General features: G+C 40.8%; 1 protein-coding gene across 4 annotated transcripts in view; it reads right to left on the bottom strand.

Annotated features, from left to right (window-relative positions):
* Nucleotides 1-15028, bottom strand: part of GPSM2 (G protein signaling modulator 2) — a 60799-nt gene that overhangs the window by 40577 nt on the left and 5194 nt on the right. For 2 of the 4 annotated variants that reach the window (XM_045027287.1, XM_045027283.1), the window contains exons 2-3: nucleotides 6776-6914; nucleotides 2761-2831 (exon numbers count right to left, since the gene is read on the bottom strand). The gene's annotated coding sequence lies outside the window, so the exon portion shown is untranslated. The remainder of the gene's footprint in view (nucleotides 1-2760; nucleotides 2832-6775; nucleotides 6915-15028) is intronic. The other 2 variants (XM_045027284.1, XM_045027285.1) reach the window with 1 other exon arrangement.

Raw genomic sequence — 15028 nt, 5'->3', positions numbered from 1 at the left:
TGAAATACTCTTCTTTATTAATAAGGAAAAGAGATCAGTGCCAAACACAGCTTAATTTTCCATAAACGTGTCCCGAGTTCTTGCGTCTGTGGCCCTCTCAGTTCCATTCACCTGCATTTCTGCAAAGGGAACACAAGATGCTTGCCTTGAAGTCTCATTTTCAAAGAACTCATAACCACCTTGGGCTGATGCAAACCCCAAAGCTATCCCTGCTGAGTGCTAAATCTTACCAACCATTTAAAGTGAGAGAAGCAAAGTGTTTCCCTGTGACCACGGGAATTTTTGCATGCAGGCAGCTGAGAAAAAAAAAGAAAGGTTCAACAGAAAGCAGTACTCTGTGTTCAGCTAGATTTTGAATCAGCTACCATTATGCTGCTAGTCTTTTATCCAAGTGACAAGCTTAAAGGATAAATATATATGAGTTTGGTTTTAATATAGCATCTTCCATGTTTATATGTAAATTATGTTAACATGCACTTGTGAATTACATGGCTATGCATTCCAGCAAGAGATTTTAGAAATGTCAATACATGACAGCAAAACTCAAGCACTCTATATAGTCACCAGAACACCAAGAGGAAATTCAATCTACCTTTATTTAATTCATAGATTTAGTTTTGGACCCACATTTTCCACACAGCATCCTTCCTTCTCTCCACATACACCTCTCCCCTCCAAATTTTTTTCTTATTTCTGCTTCCAGCATCAACCACTTCCATAACCTATAATTCCAACATAATGCTCCCATTTGCTTCCAACAGTGCTTTTTCCCCCTACCCAGTCCTGCCAAGACGTCCTCTCTGGCCAGCACTCGATAACCAAAAGTATCAGCCCTCTTCCAGTATGACAGTTCTTTCACCCTTCCATGCAGGTGGTTACAATTGCCTAAGTCTCAATAAGTGGGTGTGATTTTTTTTTAATAATAATTAATAATAATAATAATAATTCAAGAGCATAACACACAGATTTCAAGATTCAGTTGAGTCTTCATGGATTGGGAAGGCCTTATGTTACAATCTACATATTAGAAGTGCCAAACAAGTCCTGCCCCACTAATGCAACAATATGATTGAAGATTTTGAATGCACAGGAATGAGGGAGTTATAGCTTCCATGGAAGTGGTAACTGAACCTTCTCAACCTACACAGTGTATACACACTATGCTTTTGTATAATGGCATAAAAATGAATGTGATAAACAACGTTACAAACAATGCACAAGGGGTCAATTTATAGTTCCTGTGATTTCCCACAACTTTAAATTATCCAATTTTTACATTTATGTCTGAGAATCATAGCATTTTGTGTACTGAAGCTCTGAAAAAGAGACAGAAGTAAACTAGAAATCAGTGCATTTTTAAATGTACATCAATGATCACATCTTCAAATAAACACAATTTTTTGTTCATAATGCAGTCCAAATGTATAAAGGAAAAACATAAGAACCCCTAGACACTCAAAGGATATGTCTGCACTGCACACAAAGCACAGGTCTGCAGGACCCGGGCTTGTGGACTCTGTTTCCAAGCCTATGCTTGAGCATCGACACTGCATTATAAATCTTGGTTTACAATTACTGGACCCAGGTCTCAAACCTTCTGACTGGGGTTTGTGGCTTGACCTGTGTCCATACTGCAAAATAACAGGGCTTGGACCAGAGTCTCAGCAGGACTTGGGATCTGACCTCCCCCGCCCCTGGCAGGGTGCTAGGACCTGGGCCCTGAATGCTTGATGACCCAAGTTAGACCGATTTGTGTGTGGATGGAAGGGGGGCTTGGGTTCAAACCTTGAGTCAGAGCCCAGGCTTAGTGTGCAGTGTAAACGTACCCTTAGATACTCATATGGATTAAGATTTTCTAAGATGATTTAGAGAATTTGGCACTTGTTGCACTGGGAGAAATTTCATTTTTGGGTGCGTCTACACAGAACAAAATAAAAAAATAATGTGGCAGCGAGTCCTAGAGCCTAGGTCAACTGACTCAGATTCACGGTGCAAGCTAAAAATAGCAGTGTAGACATTCAGTCTCAGAGTCCAGGCTCCAGCCTGAGCCTGAACATCTACACTGCTATTTTTAGTCCCACGCTGCGAGCCCAAGTCAGTTGACCCAGACTCTGAGACTCGGACGTGGTGTGTGGTTCTTGGAGTGAGGGGTGGGGAGAGGAGGGATATTTTTTCTTTTATGCATTGTGTAGGTGAGCCCTTAGAGAACTGTATCTTGCTATTCAATATTAAAAACGTAACAGAAAAGTGGATATTGTGAGTATACAGTATCCCTTTATATATACTTATCTGTATTTTCAACTAAAACGTCTTCAAGCAGGACAATGACACCTGTCTTCACCAAGGAATAGGTCCATAGTAAGTATGAAGTTTAAAAAGAAGTCACTTGAGTTTAACTCTTCCATGACTTCAAACAAAACTACACTCACAAATGTGTGAAAGAGTGCCTTCACTGATGAAAGCCTTATTGGAAATTAAAATACAAAACAAACAAAAAAGCCATACATACAAGTCAAACAAAGGTTTACCATATTTCCGCCACACCAACCTTGCACATAAAGTCATATCTGAGATGGAATAAATGAATGAGGGTTTAGCTCAATGGATATTTTTTCAAAAAGTTTTAAAGCATCTGAAAAATTAGGATTAGTATGGAATTTCTTCCTGAACAAAGATTATGATATAGCTAGTACAATGTTTAATATTGTATAATCAAGTGTAGCAGCCAGTATGTGCTCCATAACAAAAAGAACGTCTTACCAAACTTTTTTATTGAGAGAGAATGCTGATCTGATGCCCATTATTCCCTTCACAAGATCTTTAACTTCTACCTGGGCAGTGAGTGGAAAAAAGAAGTTACTTCAATTGAACCTGTCATTGGAGGATGGGAACTCTCCTGGAGGATCACCTCTGCCTCCTCAGCACTGTACTGAAATTTAAGTATTGGGGCATAGAAGTTTGGGGCTTGCTTGGTGCAAGGTAGGTGTAAGTATTACCCTACAGATAATACGGGGGGAAAAATGAGGTTTAGGGCTTAATTTTCAGAGGCACTGAACACTTCCAGCTTCCATTTACTTCAAATGACTTGTGTGTATTTAGCAACTCTGAAAAAAATCAGACTCCAACTGATTTGGGTGAGGTTATAAGGCAAGTCCCAGGAAAAGCAAGAAAGAGGATCCAAGTCTCCTGACTACCAATCCTCCACTTTAACCAGTAGTATATACTACATTCTCTGAGAACAGTATAACAATAAATGCAGCTCTTTCCCAAAAGTCTGCTAGGTTATAAATTGACCTGGTTGTCAAGATCTTCCAGACTCGAGTTTCTGATGCTATACAGCATTTTCTACCACAAAGATTTAGTTGCCCAGGCTAGGAGACAATATAAACTTATATGAATAAAGTAGACATCTCCGTGAAATTTTCAGTAAACTGTGGATTCTAACAGATCTCTTCAGTTCTGAGATATCTTTTGGATAGCACAACAGATTGATGTGTCTGGTGTAGACAGTTATGCAGTAATAGAGGTACTTACTGAAAATATACCTCAAAAGAAAACCAAAAAATCTTTTTAAAGCAGATACTAGCTAATTGGGAACAATCAATTGCATTTACTCTAACTATATCCAGGAGAACCATTTCCACACAATTTTTAGTGGAATGATTCAGCAGATAAGATTATTATTAGACTAATTTATTAGCAGAATATGGAAGACCAACAGTCATAAGATGATGGAATGATGGAAATGTTTCTGTTTCAAAAATTTCAGTCTAACGATCACTTAAATCAAGACTGTTTTCTTCAAAGCAAAAAAATGTATTTAAGTACAGAATTTTTTCCTCTAGAAATGGAATATTTCAGGTTGTAACAATGGGGAGGGGAAAAAAAGAAAGGGCAGGCTTGAAGCAGATAATCTAAAAATGGAGCGTTGGCAAGCACTGCTGAATTTAAAGTTAAATAAAACCATACCAAAGACTGTAATACAGTAACTCCTCACTTAATGTTGTAGTTATGTTCCTGAAAAACGCAACTTTAAGTGAAACAATGTTAAACAAATCCAATTGTCCCGTAAGATTTAATGTAAATGCAGGGGGTTAGGTTCCAAGGAAAAATTTTTTTTGGGGGGGGCAGACAAAAGGCATTATACTATATACTGTACAGTACTGTACTGTGGTTGGGAAGTGCCCCTGGCTTACCCCACACAGGCACAGCCCGCTACAGGCAAAGACACTAGGAAGCACCTTTGCAGCAGCAGCGGCAGCTTCCCCGGAGAACAGGCTCGGATTTTGCCAGGAATGCTCCAGGCCTACCTCTTCCTGTCCCTGCTCCACTCCAGGCCCACCTCTTCCCACCCCCACTCCGCCTCCTCTCCGGAGCACGCCACAGCCCTCCCTCCCAGAAGTCCTAAGCACTGCCAACAGCTGTTTGGCAGCACTTAGGACTTTCTGGGAGGGAGGGGGAAGAGCGGAGACGCAGCGCTTCCCCGCTCCTGCCCCTCCCTCCCAGAAAGTCCTAAGCGCGAAGTGCTGGGAGGGAGGGGGAGGAGCAGGGAAGCCCCACATCTCCACTCCTCCTCTCTCCCTCCCAGAAAATCCTAAGCGCCGCTAAACAGCTGTTTGGCGGCGCTTAGGACTTTTTGGGAGGGAGAGGCAGGAGCAGGGAAGCCCTGCGTGGAGTGGAGCGGAGACACAGCGCTTCCCCACTCCTGCCCCTCCCTCCCAGAAAGTCCTAAGCATGCGCCAAACAGCTGTTTGGCAGTGGGAGAAGAGGTAGTAGGGAGGGGGAGGAGGCGGAGAAGCGGAATTTGTGCAATGCTCCCTTGTAAAGTCGCTGCTCTTCCACAGAATCTTACAAGCAGGCAGCCAAACGACATTATAAGGGAGCATTGCACAACTTTAAACAAGCATGTTCCCTAATTGAGCAGGGAAGTAACATTGAAACAACGTTAAGTGGGACAATGTTAAATGAGGAGTTACTATAAAATATATATATATCTAGATGTTAGTATGGGCCCAGATTTTCAGACCTGTGCACACACAAAATTCCACAAAATATGGTGCAAAGAACACAGAGCAGAACTAAAAGAAGCTTGATTTTGGCTTTTGATTCAATTTCAAAATATTTTTAATAAGTTCACCTGAATTAATAAGTCACATCCCAATACATGAAGCAGATAATGGGCTCACTAAACCAAAGACATAGGTCAGTACATTTGAAGCAAAATTATCATATTGAGTGTAATATAAATAGTTTGTATAGTAACTTGCAGAAAAATAATATCCACTATTCATTCTTGATTTCTGATATTTCATGACTGGGACTCAAACAGCGGTTCATAATGTGTTGGGAAAACACAGATTTTCTGAACCATTAATATAGAATGCCACATGGTGGTTAGACATGACAAGGTTATTTATGATGGTGTTGTAGCTGTGTCAGTCCGAGGATATATGAGAGAGAGAGAGAGAGAGAGAGAATCTTTTATTGGATCAACTTGTGTTGGTGAAAGAGACAAGCTTTTGAGATTCTCTGTGGCGCTCAAAAACTCATCTCTTTCAGCAACAGAAGCTAGTCTAATAAAAGATATTACCTCACCCACCTTGTCTCTGTTAAACTTATGTACAGTTCTGCACAGCTTTATGGAGTCCAGGTAAAAGAAAACACCACACTAAGAAAGGAAATGTGATTTCTCCTGGAATTTTCATTTCTATAAATTTCTGTGCACCAGTTTAACAGTTCCAAGTTTGCTCTCCTCAGCTGGTAGGTTGAGAGAGAATAAGAGAGGTACTTTTACTAATGATCTGATCCTTTTGGGATTTAAATTGGGACAGTGTTGATTTGAAGTCTAATGATTATTTTTGTTTTGTTGTTTATAATAATCATCCTTCCTAACTCTTGGCTTAAATCCACATGCAGCAAATGTCTGCAGGGTGAAAGATATCTTGAGAACAAACAGGCTAACTGTGAAGAGACTCATTTTGTGGTAACTAATCTTCCAGCAAACAGGTAGGAAGCAGAATTCTCCAGAGATTAATGAATTATTATTTTCAGATTTGCTTGAAGGAAAGGGGACGGGACAGAGGTTTACTAGACAACTACATAATACCCCGCCCCAGATGTGAGAAAGCAGGTTCCACAGAGCTTCTAGCCACTGTAAACATGGAAGAGAAGCCCCAGCCCCATGGTGCACTGTGCTATCAGTGGACCATCAGCCCAACCTACATGTAGACTATTGCTAGTGTAAATGCTTTGTACACTGATCTTAATTTGCATGTTTTTCCCCAGCATTTTTTTTTTAAACACAATCACCCACAGCTTTAGATGGACACATTTTTAAAATAAATAATATATGTACTTTATGGAACACTGCAGACAATCAAAAACAGAAAGAAAAGACATACGCCTCAGCTAAGACTGACATCCTAAGATTCCCAAACACTTTGAATATGTTAACTTTGACTACCTATTCCTTGAACAAAACAGGGGTTTCATCAACCAGCCATTTCACAAGAAATTTCCATCAGTGTATGATTATAGGCCTGAAAAAAAAAATTCAGAAAGGTCCACCGATGTATAAGAATCCCTGAACTCCTTTTCCCTCTGGGAATAGAAACAAAGCACCTTGACAGAATAAGGCTAGGCAAGCACATTGTTATTAGCTATTCCTACACCTCATCCTAGGTAGTTTTTTCTGAACCTGCAGATATCAAAATTAATAGCCAAAACCAGTTTACAAAGCTCACTATGAAGATGCATTACAGTTCTGAGTTCTTACCTCCTCACAGCCTATCAGCATCCAGGACTTTTCAGACTTTTGAAGTGCTTATATTTAGTTAGTAGTGTCTTCTGACAGCCCACAGAACAGTGGAGATTCCCAATAGAAGGAAAAAGGTAGTAGCTGCACCACAGATAAGCTCCCTTTTAAAAAAATACATTTAAAAATATCATTTTTGACAGAAAAATAATGAATACAAACAAAATTTTAATACATTAATTTGATTCTCAATCAACTCACTCCCATAGCTGCCTTCCCTTTTCATCTTACAGTTCCAACATCCCTTGCTCCTTCCTCAATGGCTGACCAGTGGGGAGCGAAGGAAGTCGGCTCCTTCCACTAATTAGTGGACTGTCATAATTCACGGATATGACATCACACCCCATTAAGAAAGATTTTATTCTTGAATAGGTGTTCAAAGGCTATTACAAATAGCTTAAAACACACCATCAAAGATACAGAATGTACCTCTGATGCTGAAGTATAGGTGCCATTTCATTCAAGGTATGGGAGCCAAAACCATTCCTTTTATAGCTTCCCCTCTCCCACAAAAGGAAGAGTGGTCTAAGAGACCGAGGACAAGCACTGGAAACCAAGAACTAGCAAACTGTAATACTGGCTGTACACCAAGTCATTTAACCTCTGCATACTCATTTTACCAACTTTGGATAATGCTTCCTTTTCTCCCTCCCTTACCTGTTAAGGATTCATGTTTGTACAGCACTTTGATGACAGAGAATGCTATGCAAGTGCCAAGTATTATTCTTAGTATTAGTCATACATGACCTACCCTCAACATTAATTAATATACTCCTATCTACACAACAAGATCAAGTTATTTTATCCACTTCACAAACAAGCAATTCCTGATTCAGAAACCACTTCTAGTCAGAAAGAAACTTAATGTTCTTAAAGGACTACTTCCTTTTCATTTCTGTGAAATGTCTAAAACCAACACCCAAGTAGGAAGGATAAAGTGTGCATATATACCAAAATTTTTTGGAGAGTTAGTGTCATGGGGGGGGAGGGGGGGAAAAACCTTTCAGTTCATTTAATACTCCAAATTTAGAGCCAGAATCTGACTTTACTCACATTGACTAATACCCTATTTCACACGGTAGTCCAATTACAATGGGAAAAGATTAGGAACAATGGGATCGCTTCTGGAGTAAAGCGGTATTCAGCTGGTACTGCAAAACAAGATGTGGGAAAGGAAGAGTTCAGGGACCTTGAAGAGAATGGTGCACTTAACGTACACTCGGAATGGAGCCTTAAATTTTGCCAAGTTTACATATGATTTTAAGTATGGTAACCTTATTATAACCTTGATCCAATTTCCATTGACATTTACTGCAATGAGATGGATTGGGTCTTATCTGTAGTATTCTCTAATGTTAGACATTTAACTGAAATTGCTTGGTTAAGGCATGTGGCAAGATTTACAGCCCATATAGTGACTTGAAAACATAGAACTACACTCTTTGAAGACACAATTTAGCCTGTATAACCTTTATTAATAACAATAATCCACATGGAAGGAACCCAGTCAAACTCTCAGATCCAAGGCTGAATATACACAACTGGTAGTTCTAAGAGCCATCTTATTACTTGTTAATTAAGCATATTTAATATAGAAGTCATTGTGAGGATCAAAGATGAACCTCACAATGTCTTTATTACAGAGTAACTTTTCAGCGCAGAACTGCTCTTTACATACAGTATTACGACAATTAATGTTTAGGTTAGAGTCAGCTAACTACTTTTGTAGCTCTTTATTATCCTATGAACAAGTTAGTGCAGAGAACTGGGCGTAGCCAAGAGGACAAGTAGTAACCACAAATACATTGATAAATGGAAAGCGATGCATATGGGAAAACATAATCCCAACTATACATATAAAATGATGGGGTCTAAATTAGCTGTTACCGCTCAAGAAGGATCTTGGAGTCACTGTGGATAGTTGTCTGAAAACATCCACTCAATGTGCAGTGGCAGTCAAAAAAGCTAATAGAATGGTGGGAATCATTAAGAGAGAGAAAATAAGACAGAAAATATATTGCAGCTATAAAAATCCATGGTATGCCCACATCTTGAATACTGCGTGTAGATGTGGTTGCCTCATTTTAAAAAAAGATATATTGGAATTGGAAAAGGTTCAGAAAAGGGCAACAAAAATTATTAAATGTATGGAACAGCTTTCGTATGAGGAGAAATTAATAAGACTGGGACTTTTCAGCTTGGAAAAGAGATGACTAAGGGGGGGATATGATAGAGGTCTATAAAATCATGACAGGTGTGGAGAAAGCAAATAAAGAAGAGTTATTTACTCCTTCTCATAACACAAGAACCAGGGGTCGCCAAATGAAATGAATAGGCAGCAGGTTTAAAACAAGCAAAGGGAAGTATTTCTTCACACAACACACAGTCAACCTGTGGAACTAACTCCTTGCCAGAGGATGTTGTGAAGATTAAGACTGTAACAGGGTTCAAAAAAGAACCAGATAAGTTCATGGATGATAGGTCCATCAATGGCTATTAGTCAGGATGTGCAGGGATGGTGGCCCTAGCCTCTGTTTGCCAGAAGCTGGGAATGGAGGACAGCGGATGGATCACTTGATTAGCTGTTCTGTTCGTTCCCTCTGAAGCACCTGGCACTGGCCATTGTTGGAAGACAGGATATTGGGCTAGATGGAACGTTGGTCTGAACCAGTATGGCCGTTCTTATGTTCTTATATGCAAAGCATCTGTTTAAGTGCTTAAGTATGACAATACGACACTACCACAAAGTAAGAAAGGAATACAATGAGAAATGCCAGCAGTATACCATTTTACATTCTTTACAATAAGTCTAGTTAGCAAACTGAAACGGATTAAAAAACACAACAAGAATTACTTCTCCATCACCCATTGGTATTTTGGTGCAGGGGGGAGGAGAGGTTGGTTGGTTTGTTTTTGGTGAAGTAACAAAGCATGCATAACTGAGGATTTATTCCTCTTATTAAAAATTTTTTTTTACATCAAACCACTGGGATTCTCTCATTTTTGGTTTGGCCAGACCAATCCGATCTATAAATATACTCCTGGGTTGAAAGCCAACACTCTGTAGACAGTATTCTTCATAAACCTCACACAAGTAGGGACTGCATTTGCAATTTTAAAGTTTGCTTCAGCACCATGGAAACTGAACAACCCCCAAGGTAAGACAAGCTGAATGACATGCTTTTACTACTCCTATTTTAAAGACTGCATTCAATATTTTAAGAACAACTCAAATTATATCACTACTCCAACCAACCATTTGGTGAGTTTTGTTACCAAGATCTAACCTCAAAGTTTGAATATTATCCCAACAAACAAGAAAAGTAATCCTGTCCTCCAAGTGTCTCTGGACAGATTTCAAGCCTCTCTTATCCAAACAGGAAAACTATTTAGTACCCTCAATTTGGGAAATGGAGCATGTTAAATGATGTCAAAGAACGGCAGATGGGGAGAGACCAGCATGAAACGTTGATTATTTCTGTGCCAAGATCGTCCAGGGTGGATCAGAAGTAACACTGCATATTACCCAAAAAATATGCAGATCAATACTCTACTTAGTTCAGCTCCTTCTTAAAGCATGGCATTTCTTCTTCAAAGGGGAATCTAATAAATCTGCTTAGGCCCCAACTTTACTCTTACTTTTTAAAGGGAAAATGAGAGAGAATTCTACACTATTTGGGTCCTCTAGAAAAGAGGGGCAAAAGAACATATATTTTGATTTCCATAAGTTGATAAACAGGTGATTAGTGTTGTATTCCTCTTTAGCAGTGATACGTATATACAAATTAAGGCAAGATTGCACATTACGTCTTCGTGAAGAGTTACATAGTTGATCTAGAGAAACATTCAATTCAAGGCAAAGAGAACTAATTACTGTACCAGCAAATGCCATTCTTAACCTTCAGGAATGAGAGTTTAGACATACAACTTTGACAGACACTGGATATCATGTACAGTTAGAATGACCCACAGCAGTTTATTGCCACCTACACTGACCGGCATATCACTATATCCATCATTCCCAAGTTAACAACAGCATATTATGGTGGAATGAGAAAAATAAAAACTACACTGGAAAGGAGGTTAATCTTTTCAAAACTGTGGACTGTCAGTTGAACAGGGTGAACTAGCAAGGACAGGATGAACATGTACTAAAGTGAGTGAAAGTGTTCAGGAATTATTTGCTTTCCACAAGATCACTAATGCTAATTTACTTAAATTTATTTATTTACAAAATAACATTTAAACTGCCTTGCCATAAATGAGGGTGAGGGAGTCTGTTTCCTTGTGTATCCCCCCCACTCCACCTGAGCCTGCCTGTCGGCATCCATCTGTTGTTTCTTTTCTTATACTTAGATTCTAAGCTCTTTTGGGCAGGGATTGTCTTTTTGTTCTGCGTTTGTACATACAACAGGGTCTTGGTCCTTGACTGGGGCTCCTAGCCACTATGATTATGCAAATAATAAATAATACTTGAGCTATGTATGAAACAGTTCATTATGCAGCTGAATTATACTTTGCTTTCAATAACTGTGTACTCCAATGATGTTGGGGAAGCAGATGCACATCTGTCCACAAAGTGCCTAATTTCTTTCCCGCATGGCCTCCTTGTAGAGCAAAGTGATAGGTTGGCCTGCATTCTGCCTCCATTCCCCCTTCCATCTGATATATCAGATTAATTCTAGTATTCATTACTGTATAAATACTGCTTGGTCACAATAGGATCATCTGTCCTCTCCTATAATAAACCCTTGCTTGCAAGATCAGATGGAGAAACCCTGGAGCATTAGAACAAAACAAAAAGGCAGCATAACACACTGTAGGTACTGAGAGGAGCAGAATGCAGTAAATAGAAGACAGCCAAAAAGGATTTTGAGAAACTTTTAAAAAATGTACATGGCTATAAGTAGGGTCTTTTTTCAGAACATAATACTAGTTGAAGGTTCATAAGCCATGCACATAAACTTCATTGTACGTATGCATCTACTTTTATGGGTACCACCCAAACTGTGAGAAAGAACCATATTCTCCAAACATGATCAGAGTTAAGTGTTAGGACACAAACTGTTGTTAACAGTTGTCTAGGCTGAGCTGCCAGAAGTGTTAAACAGCTTCCCATAAAAAAAAAACAAAAAAACCAATAGTTAAGGTAATATGCCACTGCTCATCCAGCTATAACACACAGTTGATAGAGGAATGCTTTTGCAGCTGTATGAAGAGAAATGTAGATAAGTGTTGTAGGAGATCAAGTTCGGAGACCAAGTCTGTCTCAATCTTTCCAAGGTGGTAGAGGGCCAGATCCATTAGTTCAAATTCAGACACACACATCAAGTCACTTGATCAGCTACCAAACTCCTCAGAAGTACTCCAAAGTTGTTCTGAGAACATCCATATATTAACATAACACTGGAACATTAGAGCTGAAGGTGATCAAGTGAAGTATACCTCAGGATTCTCACATCATACTGAACAGCTGTAAAGGTTACTTAATACAGTAAGTAGGCGCTGGTATTTTCTTTCCTCTGGCACTAGTGATAAAGCAAAACTAGATTTTGGCCCAAACAGAAGCAACAGAAGGGGAATTTTAACCAGTTCTCACCCAAATATGCCAAAATAAGTTTTCAAAGCTTGATCAGCTTAAGCAAGAGTAGGATATTTTGGTTGAGCGGAAACAGCCTTTATGTGCGCTCAGGGGAGGAGGCGGAGAGGAGGTGGGTCAGGGATTTGGGGAAGGGGTTGGAATAGGGACAGGGAAGGGGTGGGAAGAGGTGGGGCATGGGTGGGGCTTCATGGAAGGGGTGGAGGGGGGGACAGAGGTGGGGGGCTTTTTTATCTTTGTATGAGAAGGTGTCAGTGATGCAGCCCTCAGGCCAATGTACTAGTCCTCATGTGACCCTCGTGGTGATTTGGGTTTGAGATCCCTGGACTAGATGAACGTGATGGTCCCTTCTGGCCTTAAAGTCTAGGAATCTGAGATCTATATTGCAGTTTCAACCAAGGTCAGTAGTGACCTAAAATTGGTGCCATCTGTTTGGCAGCCTGTGTTAAATTAGTTAGTCTTGGTCCAGTATCTAATGAATCAAGTGAAATCACTATCCTACTATTTGGCAACAATTGGCCCCTTGGTTGGCAAAGAGGGAGAAAAATGAAGAAAATCGAGACTTGACAAACTGGAACATTAGCAGCCCCCAAAATTATGATTAAAGATATGATTGGTTGCTCTTATGTAAATATTGAATGGCATCAAGTTGTGGTTAACTGCACATCAAGAATACATATATAAAGTAAACTTCAGACTATCTTAAAAATAAGACATGCTCACTTTTAATGTGAAAGGGTAATAAACTGACCTTTGTCTTTATGAACTACAAGCTTTCCTACATAAACACTGACTTCTCATTCAGTATCATACACCACTATGACCATATGGGGGATCTGTATGTACAACGTATGAATTCTGGGTGATATGAAATTCTGGGTGATATGAAATATGGAATGCCTCTGTGTGGATATGGAAGCAAACATTTGCTGACAATACTATAGCATGTCTTTCCTAGACCTAATAAACGGAGTTGTTAACCTTCACGATTGTGCTCTAACCTGACAATGGGTGTGCTAAGGAGGCTGCCTGAGCAGGAAAGCCAGTTTGACTAAATTTCTCTTCAGGGGGCTGACAAAGTGGAGTATGCAAAATCACCAGCAGAACAAAGAATCTAGGTGTTGGTAGGGGACATAAACTCAGGACTCAGACACAAGGGCCAGAAAGGGGAAGAGATGGGTTTGCTTTTGTTGTGGGAGTAGCAGGTAGCAGGCAGCAAGCATTTAGACCACGGCATTGCCTCTGCCAAGAGGGATATCAGACAGGAAGTCTCCATCTGGAGTGTGGCTAGAGCCTGGGACAGTGCCTAAACTCTGCCCAGCCCCAGCAAACTAAGGGAATGTGGGTGTGACTGGGGTTCCAGGGGAGCCACACTGAGATTGCTCAGTTAGGGCAAACTGCAAAGAATAGGGCAGACAATCCCCAAAACTAGTGGTTATTCTGATACTTAGGCCTGGTCTACACTACGCGTTTAAACCAAATTTAGCAGCGTTAAACCGATTTAACCCTGCACCCGTCCACACAACAAAGCCCTTTATATCAATATAAAGGGCTCTTTAAACCGATTTCTGTACTCCTCCCCGACGAGGGGAGTAGCGCTGAAATCGGTATTGTCATGTCGGATTAGGGTTAGTGTGGCTGCAAATCGACGGTATTGGCCTCCGGGCGGTATCCCACAGTGCACCATTGTGACCGTTCTGGAAAGCAATCTAAACTCGGCTGCACGGGCCAGGTAGACAGGAAAAGCCCCGCGAACTTTTGAATTTCATTTCCTGTTTGCCCAGCGTGGAGCTCTGATCAGCACGGGGGGTCCCAAATCCAAAAAGAGCTCCAGCATGGACCATACGGGAGATACTGGATCTGATCGCCGTATGGGGAGACAAATCTGTTCTATCAGAGCTCCGTTACAGAAGACAAAATGACAAAGCATTTGAAAAAATCTCCAGGCTATATAGACATAGGCCACAGCACATTGCTGTGTGACAAGCGTAACGGAAAGCCAGAGAATCAAATGGATGCTCGTGGAGGGAGGGGGTACTGAGGACTCCAGCTATCCCACAGTCCCCGCAGTCTCCAAAAAGCATTTGCATTCTTGGCTGAGCTCCAAATGCCTGAAGGGTCAAAACCATTTTCCCGGGTGTTTCAGGGTGTATGTCGTCAATTTACACCCTTCACACGCACACACCCCCGAAAGAAAAGGGAAAAAAATCGTTTCTCGCCCTTTTTCAATCTCACCCTATGTCTACTGCATGCCACTGGTAGACGGGGTGCTGCAGCGCTGAATGCCAGCATCCCCTTCCCGGTGGCAGACGGTGCAAAATGACTGGTATCCATCGTCATTATCAGCCCGTGAGTGCTCCGGGCTGGCCTTGGTGAGGTCGGCCGGGGGCGCCTGGATAAAAATGGGAATGACTCCCGGTCATTCCCAGCAGATGGTACAAAAGGCTTGGTAACCGTCCTCATCATAGCAGCTGGAGACTGAGCTCCATTAGCCCCCCATTTCATGTCTAAAGAAAAGATTCTGTACTGCCTGGACTATCATAGCAGCGGAAGGCTGCGCTCCTCTCCCCCCCTACCCTTTAATGTCCTGCCTGGACTATCATAGCAGCGGAAGG

This window comes from Mauremys mutica, chromosome 8, assembly GCF_020497125.1.
Source record: "Mauremys mutica isolate MM-2020 ecotype Southern chromosome 8, ASM2049712v1, whole genome shotgun sequence".
Lineage (NCBI taxonomy): Eukaryota > Metazoa > Chordata > Testudines > Geoemydidae > Mauremys > Mauremys mutica.
Note: the sequence above shows the minus strand (reverse complement) of the source record. Positions and strands in the feature narration are given on the sequence as shown.